Source organism: Anser brachyrhynchus (assembly GCF_964034855.1).
Source record: "Anser brachyrhynchus genome assembly, chromosome: 5".
Taxonomy (NCBI): domain Eukaryota; kingdom Metazoa; phylum Chordata; class Aves; order Anseriformes; family Anatidae; genus Anser; species Anser brachyrhynchus.
Genome location: NC_137699.1, coordinates 35019146 through 35029159, shown reverse-complemented (window position 1 = coordinate 35029159; position 10014 = coordinate 35019146). Strand labels below are relative to the sequence as shown.

Here is a 10014-nt window from a genome sequence, read left to right as displayed (position 1 = left end):
GGCTGAGGGGGGGCGGGTCCAAGCGCTCCCATTGGCCACCTCCGGCGGTCAGGGGCGGCCGCCATTGGGCGGCGCGGCGGAGCGAGCGGGCGGCGATTGGCGGCGGACGAGGAAGCAGGAAGGAGGCCGGAGGGGCGAGCGGCTTGCGGGGAGCCAGCGGCGGCGGCGGCGGCGCCTCCCCCCCCCCCCCCCCCGCCCTTCCTCCTCCTTCTCCTCCTCCTCCTCCTCCTCCTCCTCCTCCCCCCGCCCCCCCCCGCCCCGCTCCCGGCCTCTGCGCGCCGCCCGCCCGGGCCGCGCCGGATCGCGACGCCCTGCGGCGAGGGCGGGCGGGCGGCGGCGGCGGCGGCGGGGGAAGCCTCATCCCCGTGCCCGTCCCCATCCCGGTGCCGGTCCCGCCGCTGACGCAGCACCGCCGAGCCCCGGCCTCGGGCTCCCGCCGCCGCCGGATCCAGCCCCGCGGGAGCGCGCCCCGGTGAGTCCCCGCGGGAACGCGCACCCCCCCCCCCCCCCCCGCCCCCTTCGTGTCCCCTCCCGGTAGCAGGTGCCGGGGCCGCCCGGGCATACCGGGAACTTTCCTTCAGCGGGGGGGCCGGGGTGTGGGGGGAGAGGGGCCGGGCCCTAACCCCCCCCCCCCCCCCCCCGCCCCGGTCCCGGTCCCGGTCCCGGGTCCCGGTCCCGGTCTGTACAAAGCCGGGGGGCGATCCCCCAGGAAAACCGGCCCCCGTGGGGCTGCTCCGGCCCCATTCGGGGCAGCAGCCCGGGCACACGAGTTGGCCCCGGGTGATGGTGCTTGGCCCCGGTCCCGCTCCCGGTGCCCCCAAACCCGCCGACTCGGGGCACTTTCTCCCCGCTGGCCCCACGCGTGGGGCGCAGGTGGCTCCGAGCCTGCCCGGGGCACGGTGCGGGACTTCTGGGCTCCCATCTCCCCCCCTTTTTTTTCTTTTTTTCTTTTTTTTTTTTATCCCTTCCCCTCCCGGCCCTCCTCTCCCCTCAGTGGCCCCGGTGGCCGCGGGTCGGTTTCCTCTTCTCCTTTTGTGTAGCGGTGGCTCCTAATGGAGGCGGCTTCTTCGCTGGCTCCCTCTTTTCCAGCTGCTTCCACGAGACGCAGGAGCCAGCGCATGTGACCGGCAGGACCGCGGCAGGCCGGCGGCGACAGCTCGACACGGGGATGCCGGGAAGGCACGGGGACCCCGTGTCTTCCACCAGAGCATCCTCGAGAACTCAAAGGGGTGGGGGGAAAAACCCGTCAAAACCCGACCTTCGGGGTCTGCTCTCGTTGCCTTCCCTTCCCTTCCTTCCCTCCCGTTCTCTTTCTCTTCCCCCCAGCGCTCGGCTGAAGGAGGTTCTGGTTCGGCGGTGTTCCAAGGGACGCGGCCGCCCCTCGGCTCAAGCCCTAATTGTCGGGAGCGAGAGGCCAGGCCCTTGCTTAATTGATCCGCTGGCCGCAATTAGGAAGCGCTCGGTGCGATCGCGGGCGCTGGGCTCGCAGGTCCCGCTTCTGGGGTCTCGGTTTTTCGGGCGAAGTTTCCCCACCCGTATGGCGGCGACGCCGGCCGCATGATGGACCGGTGCTCCTGAAATCTTAATGGGATTTAAATATCAGCACGCCGCCGAGCGCTTTAACAGGAACGTCCTGCTAACATATTCATCCCGAGCCATCCTTCACGTTTGTCATGTCCTGGCTACCTGAGTCGTTCCCCGGCTTCAGCTGCGACTGTCTTAAATATTTCCTTGTGGTCAAAACGCGTGCGCTGCTCTGATTTAACTGGACTTTTTTATGATTTAAGCACTGATTTCTACTTGTTTGCCTAATGAATTCAGCGCAGCTTTCTCAATGTAGCAGCAGCGTAGGTTTCTAGCTGCTCCTCTTGAGCAGAAATGCTACCGCAGTGAGACGTAGCTTTGCTTAGAGGTGTAAAATCAGTTGGAAAACCCCAAACCTGCGGATGAAAACAACTTTGTGGGAGGGGAAAATCCTTCCTGGATGCTCTGTTTGGTGCAGGCTGATGGTGACAGTTGCGCAGAGCGATGTAATGCTGCCGAGAAGCGTGGCACTTGGGGGGCAAAACCAGTCGCAACCTCACTTCTGTAGCCGAAATGTTGTTGTTTTGGGAGCTGCTGAGTTCTTTTTAACCAGATCGATTAGTTCGGGGCTGGCGCACTGTCTTTCTTACCGTCATCTGCATCACCTTTTTGTCTCCAGTCTGACAGCCTTATTATTTCTTTTTTTGTTTGTTTGTTTGTTTTTTGTTTGTTTGGTTTGTTTTGTTTTTTTTCCCCTCTCTGGGCAGAAGATTTAAATGAATATTGTTTGCTTTGGTGATGTTAATTGGTATTGTGTGATCGAGGCGCTCTATGGACTGGGGGACACGTGTTGGAACAGCCTGCGGATATCCTGTTGAGCTAGTGCTTGGCCATTATTTTGGGGAAATAAACCCTTCAGCAAACGCAGATCTCATACTGTCACAGCACCGTAACTAAGCCTTGAAAAGTAAATCTGTCCATCCAGAGCAAACGGCTGAAAAATAATTAGGAATGGTAGGTAAATGCCCGCTCACAGTTTGGCATTAAGCTCAGACCCCTGGGAAATGAAGGGTTGCATCTGGTGCTGCGAAAACACGAAGGTATGCCCAAATTTTGGGTCCCAGCAGCAGCGGTGGGTGGATTTTTGTGCCCCACCTGACACTCGGTTAACCGTGGCATCGCACCCCGCGGAAGCAACAAAACCCCTGCTTTCTGCCCGAGCAGCCGAGCTAATTAAGTTACAACCATCATATCGTTAATAATACATGAAACAGCAGTTTGGATAACTGGGAAAGACAAAAACTGGAAAATAAACACCCCAAAGAAGCCGTAAAATTAAAAAGAGCTTCAAGCACAAGCTGTGCGTTTTGTGCCACGGGCTGGCACCAGCCAGGACGGCTGTGTGCGCGATGGGAAGGGATGGGTGATGCTTTCCAGGGGCTTTCCTCCCCATCCAGAGGCTTTTCTGATGGTCTGGCATGTTGGTTTGTGTTTTTTTGTTATGTTTTGTTTTGCTTCCCAATGTATTTGCGTCCGTCTGAAGGCAGCTTATTGGCGAGCCGTGAGGAAATCGGTTGGTTTTAGCCACTGCAGATTTGTGTCAGTCTTCGGTGTATTTCCTCAAAGTGTGACAGCTATGGAGCGTGGGTAACTTCTGGATGCAAAGCGCTTTTAAGGGGAGAAAAGGAAAAAAAGGGAGAAGCTCTAGGTGGTGCTCACAAGGAGCTGTGCCCCTCGCTTTCTGATTAATCCTGGGAGCCTTCGGGGCAGAGGGCATTTCTTTGGAAACGTTCGTAGCCATCCTGCGCAGCAGTCTCTGTTCTCATTTGCACCAAGGGCATGCCTTTAAGGACAAAAATGTAATAAATAAATAACCTTCGTGGCCAGGCGCTGCCTTAAGTGAAGGAATTATCTGTAACCAGACCATTCTGATTTAACCCTCTCAAGTTTTTGCACTCGCAACCCCTATATCAGCAACTGATGTTCTTGAAATAGGGAAAACACACTTAAATCTAGCACAGGGCTTCTTTCTGAAGACAAAAAGAAACGTGATTGTTTGGTACAGTGCAACAGGCCTTTACCCACTTACTGTCCGAACCTGATGTCCTGGCATGCAGCTTTATTATTAAAAGTAAAGTAAGAACTCAGCAATATTTCACGTGACAGTAAAAAATAAAAATTCTTCCGTTGGAAGAATGGGTTGAGGGAAATCTTGTCTTGATGCAAAATGAAGCGAGGGAGCGATGTTATCATTAAAGGTAAACTGTAGGGTATCATTAAGAAGAATAGATGTAAATCTGTCTTAAGACGAACCCCATTGCACCTGTTCTCTCACCCTGTCGATATTTGTGGAATTGGAATCTAATTAATCTGTTAAATGGTATTTCTTCTCTTGCAATGGAGGCAAAACCCTGTACAAAAACAGGAGAATATGAGAGCACGGAGAAGCTGGCAGGACGTGCAAGGTGTGCTCAGCTGAGAGAAGCAAGCAGCCTGAACCTCTTTTTTTTTTAAATGTATTTATTTTGAAATCTCTGAGCTATCGATGTCGCGTTAATACAAGTCCTAGAGAACATTTCAGGTTAATTTGTGGTAGGAGTCGCTCGGCTGAGGGCATCCACAGCCAGGCTCTGGCTAAGTGGGAGTAGCCGAAATGAGGATACCTTGTCTGGCAGAGCAGTTCCCTTTCCCATGTTCATCTAATCATCGATAGACACGGAATTTCACGAGTATTTCTGCAGGGGGTGTGTGGTTTATTACAAATTAAAACTAAGAGGTGGGATGCTTCTGAGTTTTGCCTGGGCGCGCTCAAGCGATGAGCAGGCTCGCCACGAGGCAGGCGTTAGGCGGCGGTGGGGACTGCGGTGCCCTTCCTCGGCTGGTTAAAAACGGGGGAAAATGCCTCGTGCCAGGCGCTGCGAGGCTGGTGGCACCGAGCGAGCCTTCGGGCTGCCTCTGAGTGCGCCGTTAGCCGTGGAGTACAGCAAATAAACACCTATTGGGACGGGAGAGGGATGTGCATCGGCTCGCGCGAGCTCACCGAGGGCGCAGTGCGTTTGTGGTTTTGCTTTTAAAAGCTTTTCACGCGGGGAGTGCTTTTATCACCTTTTAAACGTTCTGACTTCTAGCGTCATCTTCGTCAAAGACAGTTGCTTTAATTATTGCTGAGGGTCGCGTCCGGCCGCTCATCCCTTCGTTCTCTGCACGGCACCGTGACCGAGCTCCTTGGTGGGGCACTGTGGGGGTGTTTGGGATGCGCAGGCGTTGGATCCCCCTCCATCCCCTACAAAAGACACCGCGGGTCCCCCTCCATCCCCTACCGCAGCTCCGTCGTGCAGCTGACGCCGTCCTGCGTGCGGCGGACGGATGCACGCCGCGAGCAGGTGGGCTGCGGCGCGGCGGCGCCGGGCTGCTTTCGGCATGGAAGAGCGTGGGATTGATGCCAAGCGCCTCGCGTTCCGCGGCGAGATGTTTCGGTTCAGAGCTGCAGGTTGCCGTGTTTCTCGTGTCCCAATTTTCTGGAACAAAGGTGTGACTAAACAAGGAAATTATGATTTTCCCCCCGGCTTTGTAAGCCGCATCGCAGGAATGCTTTCTGGCACCCATTGTTCTTCGAGCAGTTTTTTTTTTTTTTTTTTGAAGGGCTTTCTTACGCTCGGCTTTGAAAGTGTGCAGCCTGCCTGGCTCGGCAGGCTTGATTCGTATAAAAGATCTCGGCTCTGAGCGTCTGCCTGCGTATCAACGCCTCAAATTATTCACGATGCTCTCAGAACCGAAAACGAGGTCCTTCCCTTCGGTTGCCTCGACCCAAACCGCTTGGCCGGCGGCTGCTTTTTGGCGCCCGAATTCCCGTCCTGGAAATAAAAGCACAGCGCCGGAGCAGCCCCGAGAGCCAGGGGCAGCGCTGGAGCCGCGCACCGCGCACGGCCTTCTATTGTTCCCGGCTGTGGCCTGCGCAGAGCGCTGAAAATAGCACGCTCTCGCCCGCCGTCGTGCCGTGCCGTCTTTGTGTCTCCCGGCGCCCGCCGGGTACCTGGAAGGGGCCGAAAGCGGCGGCGGGAGGCGAGGCCGGAGCTGACTTTTTTTTTTGCAGGGCAGCACCGCGGCGGGGAGCGCGGCCGAGCAGCCGCAGCATCGCCGATGCTGCCCGAGCCGACAAGCGCCCGCTCGCACCGAGCCCTCCGCCGGGGAAGTTGTGCCAAGTAAAGGAGCGTTGGGAGCGGACCCTAAAATGGAGGGGGGCTCGGCGCCTCGCGGGAGACACGGCGTTGATGTGAGCACGCCGGAGGCACGGGCAGATGGAGCGCGTTCTTGGGAAGAGCGTGAAAAGGAGAAGGGTCCGTGGGGGGCGGAGAGGAGGGGGGCACTGACATCTCCTTCTGCGGAGGGAGGCTGGAGAGGCACCGGGGGGGTTCAGGCAGGGGGAAGTAACCAGCGAGGATCGCATCGAGAAGCAGGGGAGGTTTGGAAGCGCAGGCTTGTGAAGGAAACTAGTGGGCAGCGCAAGTTTTTTTTTGTTGTTGTTGTTTATTTAAAAAGAAACGCACAAGAAGCACGTTTGGTTTTGTTTCTTTGTTTGTCTAGCTCAGAGGCAGTGCAGGAAAACAGGGCTGGAGGTGGCTCGGAGTAAGGAGACGGAGCAGATCTCTCCAGAGCGGGGAAGATTGTAGCTGCCAAATCCTTTTCCTCTGCTATCATGTGCAGACCGAGAAGAAAAGGTTTCTTTTTCTTAAAATAACTGGCTAAACGCCAGGTGGCAGGACAGGTACAAGAATCCTGACGTCTTGGACAGGCAAATCCCGAACTGGGATTTCTTTAGACTTGAGCAAATTGCTGGAGCAGTGGAAGCAAACCTGGCTTTTGGGGGGATTTGTGCCCTAAACCCTCACTTAGTAACCCCAATTCTCCCACGCATCCTTAATTATTTAATGATGGCACATTTGTTATCCCAGCACGTACTGGTGGAGGCAGAATATGCAACGATGATATCTGCCCCCCTTCTCCCTCCCGAGAGCCCTATCGTCATCTCTCCCATTCTTAGATGCTAGAATTAATGAAAGATATTTAGGAATATAATTATTTGGGATTTCTACCATCTTTCTTGCTTTCTGGTTGCAAAGAGGTGAACCCTTTTGGACTCTGGAGAGGACAGCCAGCACGATTGGGAAAGCACTGTTTAGCCAGCCTTAAAATAATAACAATAATACAAATCACTTCCATTTGTTCCAATATCCATTCTTTTCATATAGTGGAAGAAGAGCCAGAGGATGATTTCCTCTTCAGAATACATTACCAGCTTCTCTGAAATCGCTGTTCTGAGGCCCCCAGGGCTATCAAGGTGTGATTTAAAACGCCCTGCTCCTCTTGATGCTGGGGAATAAGGAGGATGCAGCTTCGCTAAGGAACTGTGGGTCAGCAGCTGCGTATTAGATATGCTCCCTGGCAGTCATTAGGGATAATTTCAGCCTGGCACCGGAGTTTTTGGTGCGAGCAGCATAAATACAGTGCGGAGTGCCTTGCTACCTGCGAAGGGCTCTTGTCTGTGCTCAGCCTATGTGCGATACGCATCGCTCGTCCTGCCTGAAACCGCTAATGAGCTTAACAACTCTTCTGTTTTCTCGGTGCTTAACAAAAATTAAATCCTTCCCTACAAACAAAAATGTTGCGGAGTTCTCAGCCCGGTGCTTTCATGCAAGGACAATGGGGAATCTCGCTGGCTTTGCCTGAGATTCCACCTCGAAGCTCATTACGGAATAATTAGCTGGTTCTTGACTTTGCCGCCGAGTTTTGGGGTTTGGGGGACTTGGGGAAGGTGTTTTCTGCACCGATAACATGACTTACCCCGAGAGCCGGCCTTGAATTTCAGGCACTGGGCTGTTCGAAACTCCATCTGCCCACTAAGTGAATGTCAATCCAATTTAGGCTTGCATATGTTTCCAAGGAAACCATTGGAGGCAATGGTGAGAAATGGACCACGGAGGGGCAGGAAAGCGAGCGCACCAGCAGCATTTCCACTTTCCAGTACTCAAACACGATTAAAACCTGGTTAGCTGTAATAACCCTGTACAGAGCGGTGGTTGGACTACTAAAATAAAAAGGAAAGTGGCTTAAGGTGCTGCCCCCGAGGTCTTTCCTGTAGATTATGGCTTTACAGAGTGCAGTCTCATTTTCCTTCCCCTCTAGCTGGCTGGAAAACTCATGCAGCTGTATAAAACCCTGTCCATCCCCTCGCTTGAACAGAGCGAGCTGTGAATGCTTTCTCTCCCTCCTGCCCAAAGGAGTCTCTATGAAAAAAAAAATTTTAAAAAAGTTGAAAGTGTTGAGGCAAATCAAAGCTCAGTGTCCTGAGCGTGCTCAAACAGCGTCGAGGCGTCTCAGTGCTACACAAGAAGCATTTTTGGGCTGGTTTGGATATTCCTTGCCTGAGGAGCAAGGAAAAAAGGGGCGAATATTTGGCTATTGGTTTCTGATCACTCCAGCAGGCTGAAGGTGCTGTGGTGGCCTCGGGGCTCATCCTTTTTACCCAAGGCGAAAGGAAACCTGTAAGGTTAGCCTGAGCAGAGAGCTGTGTGGGTTCCTTGGGCATCTTTTACATCCACGGGGCTCTAAAAAACATCCCCGTGCCTTGCTAGCACTCCCCCAGGGTAGGAAGCACCGGAGTGGTCTGGAGATTCAAAGAGAGGATTTGCACTTGGTTTCAGCTCAGAAGAAATGAGCGTGGGTTTTTTTTTTCCTCCCCATTAGGAGGAATTTTCCTTTAATTGGGAGCTTAAATTCTGTAGCAGGCAGAATTGTGAGCCTGCCTTGCTTTCCAAAGAGAGGTGTATTTCTGCCTGCTAATACAGCCATTAAATAAAATGTTTATCTTGGTTATTGAAATGAGGAGCAAGGTTCTCACTTCGGAGCTCTAAAACGGGATATTATCTGTCGTTTTACTTTAAAGAATGCTGCTGGTTTGCTCAGGTTTAAAATATTTTACTGTGACAAATAGCTGAAATCCTGGTATCTGGGGATATCCTGCGTGGGTATATTGGATCCTTGTGTATCGCAACTGCAGTCAGGGGCTGAAACTCCTCAGCTCAAAGCTCTTTGCAGCTGTCGTCCAGCATCAGATCCTCTTTGGATCAAATCTCTGGATATTTGGGCTGCCAGCGGCAAAACTGGCTCCAGGGCAGTCGGCTCGGGTGCTGGGACGATGCGGTGGTGCACGGGGGGGGGGGGGGGGGGGGGGGGGGGGGGGGGGGGGGGGGCTTTGCAGCACGTGCTTTTTTTTTTTTTTTCCCCTTATCAGCTGTTTTCCTGTCCACGTCTGCACGCAGCTGGGGTAAGCAACGCTCGCTGCAGCTCTCTGCCCTCTTCCAGCAGCTCCTGGAAACTTCCTGCCGGTTGACCGGCAGCGGTGAGCGTCTCCCGCTTTGGCTCGGCGTCAGCTGGCAGCTCCTGCAGCTGCAGGCATCCCTCGCGGGTCAGGTCTGCGATGGTCCAGCGTCGGATTTTGTCTGCCAGTAGTGGAGCCTGTAGCTCCGAGCTGCTCGTCTCTTCCACCCTCTTGTGCGGGTGGCTTGGGTGTAGAAGGGCATTTGGCTTTTCCCCATCCCTCTGCCCCGTGTGCTGAGCATCTCGGTGTGCGTTCATTCTCGTAGCTCAGTCGATATTCTCAAATCCCACAGCTGATGATCCAGGGGTAATACTCGTTATTTTAGCTTCTCCCCTTGCTCAGAGTTCCTCAGAAGTTTTATTCTTCCCTTCGCCATATCATCCTTGAAATCAGAAGTGGAGAAAATTCAGGGCGACTTTGAAGTATCGGGGTGCTCATTTGAGAAGAGCAGCTTGTGTAGCGCTTGTGGGGTTTTTGTCCCTACCTAACACACTTAGATGTTTTGAAGCCAGAGCCTGACTTCAGGGGGCCTTCCTGAAAATCCAGTCGGAGGCACCTGGGATGTTTCCATACAACTAGGCTGAACTGCTTAAAAGCTCTGTGCTTCCAAAGAGGACCTCTCAGTTACGTTCCTTCACCACTCATCTGAGGTTGGTTTGCATTGCCGAACGCGTGTGCTCTTAAAACGTGACAGTGAAAATCACAGTCAAGCTTTTGGGCACCTGTCCTGACTGCACGGCCCCTGCTGCTGTGTACCCGTGGCAGCATCAGGTGCAGAAAAGGACCTTGGGGTGGTTGTAGCTCTGCTGCGCGGCAGGGGATGAGTTGTACCGAAAGGTTGCTGACGGATATTCTTTTAACCTTCTCTTCAGCCTGAACTTCTTCAGGCAGTCTGATGCTTTTTCTAGCCCAGCAGGAAGGAAAGATGTAGGAAAAATCTTCTTAAATCTCCCTTGGCACAGTATAAGTCCTTTCCGTATCCCCTGGAGAATGCCATGCTGCCGTTCTGTGTGTTACAGGCTTTTTTTTTCTCCACCCTTTTAATTGCATGACTTCAGCCCTTACACCCTCCCCTTGCCAGTCGCTTTGCGTCCCTCGGTGCTGCCTCGCTT

General features: G+C 53.9%; 1 protein-coding gene across 1 annotated transcript in view; it reads left to right on the top strand.

Annotated features, from left to right (window-relative positions):
- The first annotated feature begins 201 nt into the window (after window positions 1-201).
- The window catches only part of BAHD1 (bromo adjacent homology domain containing 1), a 62291-nt gene continuing 52478 nt past the window's right edge, over window positions 202-10014 (top strand). Inside the window, exon 1 of the mRNA XM_080595595.1 lies at window positions 202-472. The gene's annotated coding sequence lies outside the window, so the exon portion shown is untranslated. The remainder of the gene's footprint in view (window positions 473-10014) is intronic.